Source organism: Carcharodon carcharias, chromosome 28 (genome assembly GCF_017639515.1).
Source record: "Carcharodon carcharias isolate sCarCar2 chromosome 28, sCarCar2.pri, whole genome shotgun sequence".
Taxonomy (NCBI): Eukaryota; Metazoa; Chordata; class Chondrichthyes; order Lamniformes; family Lamnidae; genus Carcharodon; species Carcharodon carcharias.
Genome location: NC_054494.1, coordinates 36,186,336 through 36,203,841, shown reverse-complemented (window position 1 = coordinate 36,203,841; position 17,506 = coordinate 36,186,336). Strand labels below are relative to the sequence as shown.

Genomic DNA, 17,506 nt, shown 5'->3' with positions numbered 1-17,506 from the left:
TTAATAAAGTGTTTCATTTAGTTTAATGTAAAACCTTGAGAACTGCTGGTCTGATTCCTGAATTTAGAGTTGCATCTCAAACATAACACTTCAAATTATAGATTATGACAGTTGTTTAATATTTCCCTCTGGGATTTTTAAATAACTCCAATTTACCAACTGCATCAGTCATAACAAGCACAAAAATCAAGGCTGACACTCCCTGTGCAGGACCGAGGGAGTGCTGCGCTGTCGGATGTGCCAGCTTTCAGATGAGACGTGAAACCAAGGCCGTGTTTGCTCTCTCTCAGGTGAGTGTAAAAGATCCCATGGCACTATTCAAAGAAGAGCAGGGAGTTCTTCCCCAGTGTCCTGGCCAATATTTACCTCTCAATGTCACAATTCAGATTACCTGGGGCAGGTTTTTCCGGTCGGCGAGTGGGGGTGGGGCCCGTTCGCCAATACGTCAAATGATGTGGGGATACATCAGGCGTCACCCTGCGTCGTTTAGAAATGGCTGCGCGCCCGCCGAACTGTCAAAGGTCTATTAAGGCCATTAAAAAACTAATTAATTTGATTGGTGGACCTGCCCATCCAACCTTAGGGTCAGCGGGCAGGCTGGGAGCCCAGACATGCCTCGTAAAAAGCCTGAAACCTCATCCAGGGGCGGGATGAGGTTTCATGAGGGCTTTTAAATGTTTATCAAATGTTTAAATAAAGGTTAAGGACGTGTCCCAACTCATGTGACAGTGCCACATGAGGGGACATGTCAGGGAAATTTTTTTATTATCTTTCCGTCAACTTTTGAATCAGAACCGATCTCCCTGAGGCAGCGCTTTGCGCTCGTTTGCACGCATGTGTGAGAAAGCGCACTCCTGGTTCAGGAAATCCCCCCCGCCCCCCCGCCAACTGCCCGCACGGAGTGAGGGAGTATAAAGCGCTTCCTGGCAGACGTCACGCTGGGCAGACCTTAATTGGCCAATCCACGTAAAATGGTGACCCCCCCCAACCGGGGGCGCTGATCGGAAGGCTGGCCACCAGCGCACACTCCTGCAACCACCTCCCCCCCCCCCCCCCCACTCCCAAACGGGGGAAAAATGTTCCTCATGTCATTATCACATTACTGTTTGTGGGAGCTTGCTGTGCACAAATTGGCTGCGTGTTTCCTATGTTACAACAGTGACTACACTTCAAAAGTACTCCATTGGCTGTAAAATGCTGTGGATCATGAAAGATGCCAGATAAATACAAGTCTTTTTTCTTTTTGATTAATAATCACACCTACCCAGAGAACCGGAAATGTGATTTTAATGCATGTTGACTGTTCCATGCACCACGCATAGAGAGGCACAAGAGAGCAGGTGTACTGAAAGCTGGAGGACAGGTGTCCAAGATGGGTGACTGACGCTGGAGAGTTCAGAATGGAGAGAACTGGACTGAGCCAGAAGCAGGTATGTGTGCTCCCCTCAGTGACTTGTGTATCTCAACTTGCCCTCCTTTCAATAATGAACTATGTTCTGGTTGCTTTTGCACATAGTTATGTTTCACACAAACAATGATGGTTGGGAAAATACTCTTTAGCCCACCCAGCTTGTCCCACACAATTGTGACAGTTTGTGTGTCACAATATATGCACTTTCCCTATCTTGCCCAAAAGCAGTGAATCTCCTGGGAGAAGCAAATCAACAGTTTAAAAGAAACCCGGTCAATTTGGGAAGAAGGGATCTGGAAAATACTTCTCAGACCCCAGCAGGTGATCAAAACTAGTCCAGATGACTCTGGCTTTGAATTCCCTATGCTACCTACCACTTGCAGGAGATGATCTCTGCTCAAGCCAAAAACAGGTCCAGTTCACACTCAAAGTAATTTGATATTTGTCACATAAGATGACAGCCTGTTCTAGAGGCCAACTATTCTATTGAAAAAGAACCATCTCCTGACATCTAGATCCAGCTAATCATTTGCACTTGAAATTGTGACTGCCCCTCCCTAACATATTTAGTTGAAGCAACACAGTTTATTCCCCAATCATATAAAACTGGGATGAAAGCAAAATACTGCAGATGCTGGAAATCTGAAATAAAAACAAAAAATGCTGGAAAAACTCAGGACATCTGGCAGCATCTGTCCTGAGGAGAGAGAAACAGAGTTAACATTTCGAGTCTGTGTGACTCTTCTGTGTGCTTCAGATCACTCCGACCTCTACACTTCTCTAGAATGTAGGGTCTCAGCTTTTGTAGCTTATCTTGATAACCAACTTGCTTTAAACTGGGAATTAATCTTCTGGCCCTCCTCTGCACCCTATCAAAAGCCTCAATATTGCCCACCATGTGAGGAGACCAGAACTGAAGACAATAGTCTAACTGATGCCTAATGCTACCTCAATTGCTCCTTTTCATCTTTCTTGGGTGAGTTAATGAATTGTGAATTTTGAATATCTGTTCTTTGTCTGTTCTAGTTTTTTTTTTCATAACTTAAAAGAAACTAGACCAAAGTGAAATTTTAAAAATCACACTCCTGCTTCAGTTGTCTGTTTTTCTCCTCTCTACAGTCCAATTACCACTCCAATCAGGAGAGACCCCACCTCCTACTTAGATTCGGAAGACTTCCTGTGTCTCGTGATGCATGAGGCAGATGAAACACATGCTTGCATCTGTTTCTGTAGCTCACAATTCCTGGAATAGGTCACTAGGTTGAAGCAAGAGGTTATAGCTTGAGGGAAGCCACTCCACATCAAACATGGCTGACCAGAAGACTCTCCCACCATAGATGTATTGGAAGGATTTGCAGGTTGATAATCAACCAGTTTGGCCACATCATGAGCCCACCTTCTGTGGCCATCAAGTCCTGGAATGGGATCCTGGAGCTTCTTACTCAGGGGTAGGGGCACTACCCACTGCCCCACAAGACTTCCATCCACTTCCTACCCTCTCACACTATATTTACCTGTAGCATTAAGAGGCTGTCAATTAGCAGGAGAATGTGCAATGAAGAGTAGGGAGAGGCCATAAAAGGCAGGAACTAAACAATGGCCCAGAGTAGAGAGAGGAATTGGGGAGGGAATTTTTAAAAATTCTTTTATGGAGTGTGAGCAGTGCTGGCAAAGCCAGAATTTGGTGCCCATCCCTAATTGCCCTTGAGAAGGTGATGATGAGCTGCCATCTTGAACTGCTGCAGTCCATATGGTATCGGTACACTCCTGGTGTTGTTAGGAAGGAAGTTCCAGGATTTTGATCCAGTGCAGTGAAGGAACAACGATATATTTCCAAGTCAGGATGGTGTGTGGCTTGGAAGGGAACTTGCAGGTGGTGATATTCTTGTGCTTGTTACTCTTGTCCTTCTGAGAGGTAGGGGACAGGAATTGGAAGGTGCTGTCGAAAGAGCCTTGGCAAGTTGCTGCAGTGCTCTTTCTACATGGTACAGATACAAATCATGTATAAATGAGACTTACTTCATAATATGCATAAATTCTCCCATCAGTCAGAACTTGATTCTACAGTCAACACTTCAAAAATTATTAACCAGATGCTAACAACAGCTTATTTAAACCAGAGAGACCAGAGTTATTTTTTCAAACATAACAAGGGATAAATAACATTTGCATTTCTTAATGGGAAATATTGTGTGGGCTGACAATCCGAGAACATTAGCGGTACCTCTGGTTACACGTTCCCATGGGAGCAGCAGCAGTCAGTGGCTTAATTCTGTCTCCAGCGCTGTTACGTGTCAGTATCTTGCCCCCTCGCACAGTCATCAAGGAACTTTGCATGTCCTATCTACTTCATTAACAGGCTGACTTGGTAAAACTGAGAAGCAGTAGAACAATATTTAGCTGAGGAAGAGGAAGTTATTTCAGCACGGCATTGGAGATAATGAGAATTCTAAAACAACGCAACAAACACTGGAACTTTGAAGTGCAAAATTCCAAAATGCACAGTAAGCCCTGTGCTCCTGATCTATCCCTGGTGCAGAGGATAGAGGTGTGGGCAAGTCAGAGGACCCTCCCTTGGGCCTGCTCCTGGGCCTGACAGGTCAAGGATGAGTGTGTCAAGATCTCTGCCTGCTGCTCTCCTGCTGTCTTGCATGTGTGCTAGGTGGTGTGGAGACATAGTACGCAGTGTCTACAGTTTAATGTTTAGCAGGAGGTCCCTAGAAGTGTATTTGAAGGGGGTCCCTGGGAGCGTGTCAAGTTTGAAAGCCAGTACAGGAACGTGGAGTATATCGTTGCTGATACTGTCCTCCCTTTACCCTGACTGCCTTTGCTTTTATATCTTCTGCCTGTTTGACCTATCCCTTTACTAACAAATTAAAACACTCTGTCGAATCTGTCTAACATCCATTGCAAACAATTGAAACGATTTGGTGTTTTTAATCAAATTTCTGACTTGCTTGGTCATGTCTGAATATATTGCTGACAGTCGAGGAACATTGTGCTTCAGGGGATAACTGCAACTGAAATTCGATTAGATGAGAGGACATTCTTTCTGAGTGGGTGTTGCTGCTAAATGTGTGGAAGCTTGTTTTATGACTCTGATTAAGTATATTGCCTTGGAGAAAAACTACCAAGGCAATTACTTTGAAATGCCAGCTGTTAGAGAGAGTTACTGGTGAATAAGAAGGGCTTGCCCAAGGTAGATGAAGATGTCTGACCATCACCTTGGTCAGTAGCATTCAACAGGTCATGGGATCAAGCCCCACTCCAGAATTCGAGCACAAAAACTGAACTGATGCTCTGGAGCAATAATGAGAAATTTACATTGCATCTTTCACAATGTTCATTCACCAAATATCTTTGAAGTGTAGTCACTGTTGTAATGCAGGAAACATGAGTCGATTTGCAAACAAGGAGATCCCACAAACAGCAATGTTATACATAATAACCATATGATCTGTTATTAAGTGCTAGTTGAGCAACAAACATTGGCAAGGATGCCAGGGAGAATGCCCTTACTCTTATTTGGATAGTGCCAGTGAATCTTTTACATCCACCTAACAAGGCAGAGAGGCCTTGGTTTAACACCTAATCTGAAAGACAACACAGCAATCCCTCAGTACTGCAGTGGGAGTGTCAGCATTGAACGGAGGTAGGGATTTGAACCCATAACCTTCTGGCTCAAGAGACAAGAGTACTACCCACTGAGTCACAGTTTGCACCTGAATGCCTGAGTACTGAAGGAGCAGAGCATTGTTGGAAGTCTTTCAATTAAGAGGTTAAAATGGACCTATTGTCAAGGTTGATGTAAATGGTCCTTTGGTACAATTTGAAAGAGCAGGTCAGTTCTGCCAGTGCTTTGGGGCCATCGATCATTCCTCAAAGAACAGCAGCAAAACACAGGCAACTGGCCTTTTATCTTAATACTAGAGAAAAAAATACTACAGATCAAACAGAAAATGCTGGAAATACTAAGCAGGTCTGGCAGCATCTGTAGAGAGAGGAAAACAGTAAACGTTTCAGATCGATGACCAGTTGTTAGAAATCCACATATGAACATATATACAAACATTCAAATTAGGAGCAGGATGAGGCCACTTGGCCCCTCGAGCCTGCTCCACCATTCAGTAAGATCATGGCTGATCTGACTGTGACCTCAACCCCACATCCCTGCTTACCCCAATAACCTTTCACCCCCTTGTTAATCAAAAATCTCTCTAGCTCTGCCTTAAAAATATTCAAAGACTCTGCTTGCACCACCTTTTGAGGAACAGAGTTCCAAAGACTCACGACCCTCTGAGAGAGAAAAAATTCTCCTCATCTCTGTCTTAAATGGGCGACCCCTTATTTTTAAACAGCGACCCCCAATTCTAGATTCTCCCACAAGAGGAAACATCCTCTTGACATCCACCCTGAGATGTTCCCTCAGATCTTAAAGATTTCGATCAAGAAGCCTCCTACTCTTCTAAACTCCAGTGAATACAAGCCCAACCTGTCCTCATAAGACAGTCTGCCCATTCCTGGTATTAGTCTAATAAACTTTCTCTGAACTGCTTATAACACATTTACATCCTTCCTTAAATAAGGTGACTAACACTGTACACAGTACTCCAGGTGTGGTCTCACCAGTGCCCTGTATAACTGAAGCATAACCTCCCTACTTTTGTAGTCAATTCCCCTCACAATAAATGATAACATTCAATTAGCTTTCCTAATTACTTGCTGTACCTGCATACTAGACTTCTGTGATTCATGCACTAGGCCACCAAGATCCCTCTGAATCTCGGAGCTCTGCAATCTCTCACCATTTAAGTAATAAGTTTTTTTATTCTTCCTGCCAAAATGGTCAATTTCACATTTGCCAGATCTTTTCCCCCTCACTTAACCTATCAATGTCCCTTTGTAGCCTCCTTATGTCCTCTTCACAAGTTACTTTCCTATCTTTGTGTCGTCAGCAAATTTAGCAACCATACCTTCAGTCCCTTCATCCAAATCATTTATATAAATTGTAAAAAGTTGAGGCCCCAGCTCTGAACCCTGTGGCACACCGCTCACCACATCCTGCCAATCAGAAAAAGACCGGTTTATGCCAACTCTCTGCTTCCTGTCAGCTAGCCAATCTTCTATCCAATATGTTATCCCCTACACCCTGAGCTTTTATTTTCCGCAATTGATGTGGCACCTTATCAAATGCCTTCTGAAAATCTAAGTACAGTACATCTACCAGTTTCCCTTTATCCACAGCATATGTGGCTCCTTCAAACAACTCCAATAAATTGGTTAAACATGACTTCCCTTTCACAAAACCACGCTGACTCTGCCTGATTGCCTTGGATGTTTCTAAGTGCCCTGCTATAACATCTTTAATAATAACTTCTAACATTTTCCCTCTGACAGATGTTAAGCGAACTGGCCTGTAGAATGTAACAGGTTTTATGCAAGGCAAAGAAAGAGAAAGGGGGAAGAAAGAACAAGAGGGAAGATATGTGATAGGGTGGAAGGCAGGGGAAACATTAAATGAAAGAGGGATGATGGCACAAGGAGAAGGAGATGGCAATGGGGCAAATAAAGAAACAAAAGATGTGTCTAGAGGAGGTGTAAATTGTAATAGCAGAAGCATCACCAATGGTTGAAAAAATGGTGCCAGTGGTTATAATTTGGCATTGTTAAGCTCAGCGTTGAGTCTGGAGAGCTGTAAAGTGATTAATTGAAAGATGAGGTGCTGTTCCTCAAGCTTATGTTGTGATTTATTGAAACACTTAAGAGGCCAAGGAGAGAAAGGTCAGACTGTGAATGGAATGAAGAATTAAGATAACAGTTGACCGGAAGCTCGGGATTGTGCCTGCAGACTGAATGGATGTGTTCCACAAAGTGGCCATCCAATCTGCATTTGGTACCCCCAATGTAGAGGAGACGGCACCCTGAGCAGTGACTACACTACACTAAATTGAAAAAAAGTACAAGTACCTGGAAGGAGTATTGGACAGACAAAGTGATTCCCTGTACACTGCCCTAGGGAGAAGGGGAAATCACACCCATGCTCTGCACACCCGATATATCTATGGGATCTTCTGGACCTAAGTGACTTTTTTTTTATTCATTCAAGGGATGTGGGCTTCTCTGATGAGGCCAGCATTTATTGCCCATTCCTAATTGGGGATCACCTTGAGAAGGTGGTGATGTGCCCCCTTCTTGAACCGCTGCAGTCCATGTAATGTAGGTACACCTGCAGTGCAGTTAAGGAGGGAGTTCCAGGATTTTGACCCAGCGACAGTGAAGGAACAGTGATACTTTTCCAGGTCAGGATGATGAGTGGCTTGGATGGGAACTTCCAGGTGGTGGTGTTCCCATGTGTATACTGCCCTTGTCCTTTTAGATGGCAGTGGTCATGGATTTGGAAGGTGCTGTCGAAGGAGCCTTGGTAAGTTTCTGCAGTGCATTTTGTAGATGGTACACACTGCTGCTACTGTGCCTTGGTGGTGAAGGGAGTGAATGTTTGTGGATGGGTTGCTAATCAAGCGGGCCGCTTTGTCCTGGATGGTGTCAAGCTTCATGAGTGTTGTGGGAGCTGCACTCATCCAGGCAAGTGGGGAGTATTCCATCACACTCCTGACTTGTGCCTTACAGATTGGGAACAGGATTTGGGGAGCCAGGAGGTGAGTTACTCACTGCAGGATTCCTAGCCTCTGATCTGCTCCTGTAGCCACAGCATTTATATGGCTTGTCCAGTTCAGTTTCTAGTCAATGATAACTCCCAGGATGTTGATAGTGGGAGTTTCAGTGATGGTAATGTCATTGAGTGTCAATGGGCGATGATTAGATTCTCTCTTGTTGGAGATGGTCATTGCCTGGCACTTGTGTGGTGCGAATGTTACTTGGCACTTGTCAGCCCAAGCCTGGATATTGTCCAGGTCTTGCTGCATTTGGACGTGGACTGCTTCAGTATCTGAGGAGTTGCGAATGGTGCTGAACATTGTGCAACCATCAGCGAACATCCCCACTTCTGACCTTATGATGGAAGGAAGGTCATTGATGAAGTAGCTGAAAATGGTTGGCCCATGGACACTACCCTGAGGAACTCCTGCAGTGATTCACTGTCACAGCAACTGAGATTGGAAGACAATGGATCTAAAAATTCAGAGAGGTGTAAAAGAGGCTGGGGATTCATTATCACTTATTTTACAGTATTTCACAAAAATAAATTACCTCCAAAGTGTGAACATTTCCCTGCCAAGTTTTCATACTTAATAGTGGAAGGCTTCACATTCAATTGTTTAAGAGCACCAGATATACCAACTCTATCAAAACTGAAGAAATCAGCACTGAAAATTAAATGGACAAAAATACTCCAGATTGTCAGTTTTATTTTCAAGATACCAGGAGACCCGATTCATTCTCCTTTCAACAACTGAGGAAAATGCACTTCAGAGAGGAGTAATATTAAAGATCCTACATTTGCATGTCTTCTTAATTTTCTCTGATAAATTCATACATGCACATTTATAAAGGGAACTGACCATGTAAACTGCCAACTGTAATCATGTCCTCCTCCAGCACTAACGCTGGTAAAAAGGTGTAATTGCAGCATGACCTGTTTACAGAGGTAGCTTCCATTATAAACATGGACCTGGAAATCTATAAGGAAAATACTCTGTAGACAATAAAGTCAAACTGTATAACTTCAAGGAGAGATGGTGAGACAGTGATAATGTTACTGGACTAGTAATCCAGAGGCCCGGGGTGGAATTTGAATCCCACCTCAGTGGGAATTTGAATTCAATTAATTAAAAAAAAACTGGAATGTTAAAATAGTCTCAGTAATGGTGACCGTGACAACTAATATCGATTATCATTAAAACCCATCTGATTCACTAATGCCCTTTAGGGAAGGAAATCTGCTGTCTTTACCTGGTCTGGTGACTCCAGGTGCACAGCAATGTGGTTGACTCTTAATTACCCTGTGAAATGGCCTAAGCAAACCATTCAGCCCAAGGGCAATTAACTTGAACAAACAACCTTGTGAGCCAGAGTGCTGCAACTGAACCACAGCTGGCACCGAATCAAGCGAAACAGCAAAGGGTTTCAAGCGAGAGAGAGGATTGAGAAGATTAAGGAAAAAAATGAAAGAGTGGAGAGCAGAGACAGCAATGAGTAAGTAAGGCATGAATTAATTAATTAACTAAGGCATGAATAGGGAGAGTATACTGAGGTGAAGGAGGAGAGCAACGTGGGATGCGTTTACAGGGCAACCTTACTATCAGGGCAAAACAGCTTCTGCTTTATCTTTAAACATTCATACACACTGACTGGTGGCATCTCAAGGTTCTGTCCCAGTGGTCCAGGAAACAAGACATTCCTTTACCGCTGTATCACACACCCAGATCGCTATTAGATTTTCAGAATCGATATTAAGATTTGTCTTGCCAGCGATGCCCACAAATCATGAAAGAATTTTTTTAAAAAATGTTAAAGGGAGGGATTGAATTACATCTGCATGGCCCGGTCATGTTAATCCTTCACCTCTAACCTCATTCAGCTGCAGGCCGCACTTATCTTAAGATAGCCCAGGGAGGAATTTAGGAGGCTGATAGAGCAAAGTGTAAATACAAGACCAAGGATTATGCTGTAAATGATGCTGAGGTCAATTGAGCTTCATTGCTGTGTTGGAGGGAAAGTTTGCAGAGTGACAGGTGGAGGTGGAGGAAGAAAGAGAGAGAGACTGAAGAAGGAATATTTCTGTAAGTTTCCAGCTCCAGTAAGACATGACTTGCTTCCTTTCTCTTTCTAATGATATGAAACATTTAAAGTATGATGGCGATGTGTTGGAGGAAGGACAGTATATTTATATTTAGACAACTTTCATCCGTTTTCTTTTTAAAGAGCTGTTTGATTTAAGTAGCAAACTTTGATATAAATCAGATTTGCAGTATCTATAGTATTTTGCTTTTGATATAAATCTATTCCTTACATCAACCAGTCTGCAGACAAAAGCCTTTCATATTTATCACAGTTTTGTCATAGTTTACTTGCCCACTTATCACCCCCAACTTGTATTTATGATGTAGATAAAAGTCCCATGGCACCTAACATAAATACATGGAAAGACCAAAAGGAAAAATGGATAACGTACAGGAGTTGATAAGAAATTGTGCTGTTGCAGCCCCTATCACCATTAAATTACCACTCCCATTGATGCTTGTGTTAATTTAATAAAGACATAGATTTGTGTGAATGCATTATGTGTAAGGATGGGAACAGCAAAAAATCTTAATATCGATTCTGAAAATCTAATAGCGATCTGGGTGTGTGATACAGCGGTAAAGGAATGTCTTGTTTCCTGGACCACTGGGACAGAACCTTGAGATGCCACCAGTCAGTGTGTATGAATGTTTAAAGATAAAGCAGAAGCTGTTTTGCCCTGATAGTAAGGTTGCCCTGTAAACGCATCCCACGTTGCTCTCCTCCTTCACCTCAGTATACTCTCCCTATTCATGCCTTAGTTAATTAATTAATTCATGCCTTACTTACTCATTGCTGTCTCTGCTCTCCACTCTTTCATTTTTTTCCTTAATCTTCTCAATCCTCTCTCTCGCTTGAAACCCTTTGCTGTTTCGCTTGATTCGGTGCCAGCTGTGGTTCAGTTGCAGCACTCTGGCTCACAAGGTTGTTTGTTCAAGTTGAGCAGGGAAAAAAAATCAAGGGCGGTACATTGATTGCACTGCAGTTCAGAGGAAATACTGCTTTTTACAGATGAGGCGTTTGAAAGCACCTGCCTGCTCAGGTGGATGCAAAAGATCCTGTGGCACCGTTTACAAAGAAGAGCCAGGGAATTCTCCCCGGTGTCCTGGCCAATATTTATCCTTCAACCAGCATCACGAAAATACAGATTGTCTGTTCATTATCATATTGCTGTTTGTGGGAGCTTGCTGTGCGCAAACTGGCTGCTGCGTTTCCTACATTATAGCAGTGACTACACTTCTAAAATAAAAACAAAAATACCTGGAAAAACTCAGCAGGTCTGGCAGCATCTGCAGAGAGGAACACAGTTAACGTTTCGAGTCTGTATGGCTCCTCCGTAGAACTAAGGAAAAATAGAAAAGAGGTGAAATATAAGCTGGTCTGTGGGGGGGGGGTGGTGGGGGGGGGAGTTTGCTTGAGCTTCACAGTGAAACTCAACGCAAACTGGAGGAACAGCACCTCATCTTCCGACTAAGCACTTTACAGCCTTCCGGACTGAATATTGAATTCAACAACTTTAGATCATGAACTCTCTCCTCCATCACCACCCCCTTTTCAATCCCCCTTTTTTCCAATAATTTATAAAGATTTTTTCCCCACCTATTTCCATTGTTTTTAAATGTATTTCCATCCATTGTTTTATCTCTACCTTTTAGCCTATTTCGATCCCTTCCCCCCCACCCCACCCCCACTAGGGCTATCTGTACCTTGCTTGTCCTGCTTTCTACCCTTAATTAGCACATTCCCTAGATAATATCACCACCTTCAACACCTCTTTGTCCTTTTGTCTATGACATCTTTTGGTTATCTCCACCTATCACTGGCCCTCTTTCCAGCTCTACCTGTCCCACCCCCCCCCCCCCCCCCCTTAAACCAGTTTATATTTCACCTCTTTTCTATTTTTCCTTAGTTCTGTCGAAGAGTCATACAGACTCGAAACGCTAACTGTGTTCCGCTCTGCAGATGCTGTCAAACCTGCTGAGTTTTTCCAGGTACTTTTGTTTTTGTTTTGGATTTCCAGCATCCGCAGTTTTTTGCTTTTATCTTTGTGTACACTTCTAAAAGACTTCATTGGCTGTAAAGTGCGTTGAGATGTTGGATGGTTGCAAAATGTACTATATAAATGCAAGTCTTTTATTTCATATCTGTAACTTGCATCCAGAACTGGTTCTTTCTTGGTAATTTGTATCAGGGCTCCCTCTAGTGATAGTTTATGAAATTACTGCAGCAAGTAACCACCAACACTTAATCTGAATTAGAATTATCCTTTCATTCTGTCTCAATAAACTCCTGTCTTGTTAATGCAGAGTGTGTGGTGTGTGTTTGGCAGTAAGAGCAATATTAGAAGTCACCACTTAATTCATTACCTATGGGAGTAAAGATTTCTTGTTGCCAATAATTTGTTTTCGCACAAATTTGGTCCTCTTTCACTGCCTCTGGGATGTTTTATGAGAAATGGTGGGACATGGATCAGGAAATTGCTCAATAACTATATGAATATTGTCATGAAAAGCTGATTACAGCCACAAGTTTCTTATGGGCATATTGAGCATTTTAAGGAAGATGTGTGTGTTTTTAAAGAGATACATGCAAGGACACTGAGCAAAAGATGGCTGATAATGTAAAGTGACCGCTTTCTGGAAAATTCCTATGTAGATTCTACTGACAGGCCTGTCCTGGGAGAACACAGAATGTCACACCTGAAAAATTGTCATCGCCTTCTTCAAGCAGAGACACTTGAAAGGGAGATGGGAAAGATGCAAAAGACTGAATTTTAATCTCCTGTGGCTGCAGAGACAAAAGACCGATTTTCATATCTCAACAGTCACCCAAAAATCCATCTGTTGATTTGCACGATGACTATTTCCCCTCATGGAATAGACAGGGAAAATAGGTTAAAAAGCTAGCTGCAAAGCAGTGTAGTATGTGCTGGTGTGCTGTGAGAGTGATAACACAAGAAAAGCAAAGTCTCTCTCTGTTGCTAGAGGCAAAGCTCAGCAGAAGCCACAATCTAAAGGGAATAGGACAGCCTTTCAGCCACCCTGCTGAAGCAAGTGTCTCTAAACTGAGTGCAAAACTGCCAAAGTCAGCTCTACTGGAATCACCCAACTTAATGGCTACAAAATACTGCCATCCATGCCTTATGGACAAGCCAAAGACTGATTGTTATATTTTTAAAAACTCTTATTAGGACTCTCAACTTCTCATTTCTGATCTGTGCATATGTGTGTTGCATTTTTATTATTTTTTTCGGGTTTTGGTAACTAATAAACTTAGTCTTTCTTTAAATCAAGAAAGACTGGTTAAATTGGCTCCTAAAAAAAAAATACATTTGGGCTGGGAAAAGATATCCAAGGGGGAAGGGATCCCTTTTAAATTAACCTTGTTGCAACCAACCAAGGGGGTTGAATAAAGAAGGGGAGCCAGCTCATTCCTCCTCACTTGGGAGCATAACAAAATTGGGGTCCCATTTGGGAAGCTAACGAATTAGAGGACCTTGCCCGGGGACTCGTCATAACAATATGTAGGACATTTAGCCAGTCACTCACACCACTGAGTAAACCTAAACACACCAGCCTAGCCAATAACTCGGGAACGCTCCCAGTTAATAGTTAGCCTGTGGTATCCAGGCATTTTAAGCCCCTCACAGATTTTGTAATGATATGTCTAGGTAGCAACCTTAGCAGTCTGGGAGTGCTGCAATATTGTGTGACTCATTCCTCACTGCAGGAGTCCATGCTTTTGCTCAAGTCTGTATTCTGTGTGTACATTCAATAAAGCACTGTTCATTGTGATAAACGTCTCTGAATATTACGACTAGGTACAAACCCTAATATGGTGTCAGAAGTAAACGTCAGCTAAGTGTAAGTACTTATGGAGGACAAACATGGAATACCAATGCTAAAAAGGAAAGATACACAGCAGCATGGCAAAATTCAGCCCAGCAGACAATTTTGACTTCAGCCGCCCAAAGCAGTGATCTGAATAGAAACAGTGCTCTCACCAGGTACAGGATCACTATCAAGCTGAAGAAGGAGCCTAGTTAAGTCCGGGTACGCACACTAATATATGCACTGGGAAAGGAGGCAGAGGAAGTCATTAAAATGTTCTCGTTTGAGGCTGATGAGGAAAATGTTTTTGACAAAGTGCTCGAGAAACTGACCACATATTTTGTGCCCAGAGTAATGTCATTTACAAAAGAGTTAAATTTCACCAAAAAGTGCAAAAAGAGGGTGAATCAATAGAAGAGTATAGTAGGAGCTTGAATCAACTAGCAGAAACGTGCGAGTTTGGGGAAAAAAGAAAATATTCGGGACAGATTCAAGATTGTCATGAATGAAGACGCAGCACATTCTGCACAACCATTGTCCAAAACTAAACTAGACTTAGTGAAGCAACTGAGGAGCATGGACTCTGACCTGCGGACTGTGATCCGCTATGTCAGGTTTGGATGACCAAGATATGCAGCTAAGGTGCCAGAGAGTGTGAAGGCTTACTTTACCCAGAAAGACTGCCTCTCAGAGTCAAGAGGACTTCTGTTGCATGGCAACCGAATAACCATCCCAAGGAGTTTGCATAAGGAGATTTTGGAATGGTTGCACGAAGGCCATCAAAGCATCAACCAATGTCGCGAAAGAGCCAAACTGAGTGTGTGGTGGCCTGGTATCATAAAAGACATAGAAACTAGGGTGGGAACATGTACAGTTGTCAAATAGCCAAGCCCACCCAACAGAGGGAGCCGCTGATGACCACACCACTGCCAGAAAGACCTTGGAAGGGAGTGGGAGCTGATATATGTGCACTCCAGAAGCGATACTACCTAATTGTCACTGATTACTTCTCTAGATACCTGGAAATCGCTTACTCACCGAGCATGGCCAGGGACACTGTGATATCCAGTCTGAAGAATATTTTCACTCGCTGGGGATGTCCAAATGATCTTGTCACCGACAATGGGCCTCAGTTCACAGGCAAGGGTTTTGCTGAGTTTGCCAGAGTGTATGACTTTCAACAATTAACGACCGGTCCATATAACCCACAGGCCAACGGGCAAGTGGAACGAGCTGTGCAGACTGCCAAGGAGATTCTGCGTCAGGATGACCCATTTCTAACTCTGTTGAGCTACAGAGCTACACCATTGCAAGCAACTGGATTTAGCCCAGCACAGCTCATGCTTGGCAGACAGCTCAGAACTAGCGATAACTGACATGCCACAAGATCCACCAGACACTGGAGGTGTTGCAGACACGTTCCGAATTGACAATTCCCAGAGCCCACACCTCGAGGCCGGATTGTTAGAAAACCGGTGTGCTACAGAGACTATGAAACCTGATCTAGCTAACACGTAGCTAGTTGCCTTAGAGAGAGAACTGGACCTTTGTATTAGTTAACTGTTTGATTAGGAAGTTCGTGATATGTTAAAAAAGTGAAAATGCTAATGTTACTTTCTAGCTAATGACTAGTTTAAAAGTCCTCATTTGTGACATAGTGGACTTGTTAGTGACATCCATTATTCTTTATTCAGAAGGGGGGGATGATATAATTATATATCTAGGCAGGAACCTTGGCCATAGGGACTTTTGTACTCTGGGAGTGCTGCTGTGTAGGGGTGACATTGTGTGACACATTCCTCACAGCAGGAGTCCATGTTTTCACTTGTGTCTATTCTGTACGTACATTCAATAAAGCACTGTTCACTGTCATAAACACCTCCGAATATTTCAACTAGGTACAAATCCTAATCAATTTGTTCCAGGTTTTATTAGTCACTCAACCAACTGTAATTTCAGCTGTTTGAATGCTTGCTTGTAGACCCAACATCTGGGTGAAAAGGCTTTCTCTTGTTTAGAGTTAGGGAGTAGTTGGCCATCCAACAATCACTTTGTGTGATTGCAGACTCTCAAAAGCAAAATAAATGAACAGTAAAGCACTCCATCATATTTCCATAAATTGCTTCATGTCAACAAACAGTATTAAGGTTTACTGACAGTGGTCATGCAGACAAATGCAGCGAGCATTTTGTGCAAAGCAAGATCCCGAAACAGTAATTATATAATCTTTTTTCTGGTATGCTATTGGAAGATATTTGTTGCCCGTGAACAAGTAAATCTTTTTGCTTATGACAGAGAACCAGAATAGACTCATGCATTCTCCATCCTTAACTAGTCTTGCTGTGTCACATTGGATAACTGATTCCAAGGGTGAGTTTTGAGGGACAATGGTGTTGTGTTTGCCAGCCTTTTCTCAGTGTTAACATTTTTGTCTCCAATTCAGAAGCCCATGGAATTGAACTCCACGCCAAAGACTTTACACACAATCCAGGCTGACCCTTTCAGATGAGACAATAAACCAAGGCCCAGCCCAGCTTATTTAAGTAGACGTAAAAGATCCCATATTTCAAAGAAGACCAGGGGAGTTCTCTATGATATCCTGGTCAATATTTATCCTTAAAACCAGTTACTAAAAGAGATTACCTGGTCATTTATCTTATTGTTGATTATGGGATCTTGCTGTGCAAAAATTGGTTGCCCTGTTTCCTACTTCACAACACTTGGCACTATGTCGGCTGTGAAGAGCTTTGGACATCTTAAGGTTGAGAAAGGCACTTTAGAAACGTAAGTCCTTCTTTCATCTGACACCATGAACTCTTTACAACTTGAAATTCAAAACCTCAATTTTATGTCTGTTTTGTTATTTTCTTCCCTGGGTGTGAGCAGCAGTGGAAAGGCAACATCTACTACTCCCAACCCTAGTTGGCCTGAGAGGGTGATGATGTGATAAGGCACTGAGTAAATGCAAGTTATTCTTTTGCACAGGGCTTAAGATGGCATTCTAACATTCTACAGTGGCACAGATTACATCACTATGCATCCAATCTCATTAATTTTGCTCCAGCGAATATTTGAAGTGCCAGGTTTTCTGTACCATGTATGTTAATTCCTCCCTGGCACTGTCACTCTATTCTGGTGACTGTAATATAGAAGCATAGCAACAGCTAAACTGTGTAAATAAATCCTCATTTGACTTGTACACATATCCACTTCACTGCAGAGTTCATTTTTTTTAAACTACTCAACCAGGGCATGTTTGCAAAACCCAAAACGAAATGTCTACTAGAAGATATGATTCTGCAATTGAGTAGTACTTGCTGAATAATCCTGAGTGCTGTAATATCTACACTAACAATCAATTTAAGATAATTAGTTGAACTTGTAATGTGGCTCATTTATGTTTGCTCGAAGCGACATACGTTCATACACAGGGACCCGTTCTCTGCAAACAAAAAGGAATATGTTCAAGCCTTGTGCCTTTTTCAAATTACCCGGGAAGTTTGGGGAGCCTATAGTTCCCTATTGC

The 17,506-nt window shown here is 42.7% G+C and overlaps 1 long non-coding RNA gene across 1 annotated transcript; it reads left to right on the top strand.

The window, feature by feature from the left end:
- Window positions 1-198: 198 nt before the first annotated feature.
- On the top strand, window positions 199-15,901 carry LOC121270870. The gene is made up of 3 exons (XR_005941626.1): window positions 199-290; window positions 1,269-1,430; window positions 14,996-15,901. It is a non-coding gene; the product is annotated as an uncharacterized LOC121270870 (long non-coding RNA).
- The last annotated feature ends 1,605 nt before the right edge of the window (window positions 15,902-17,506 follow it).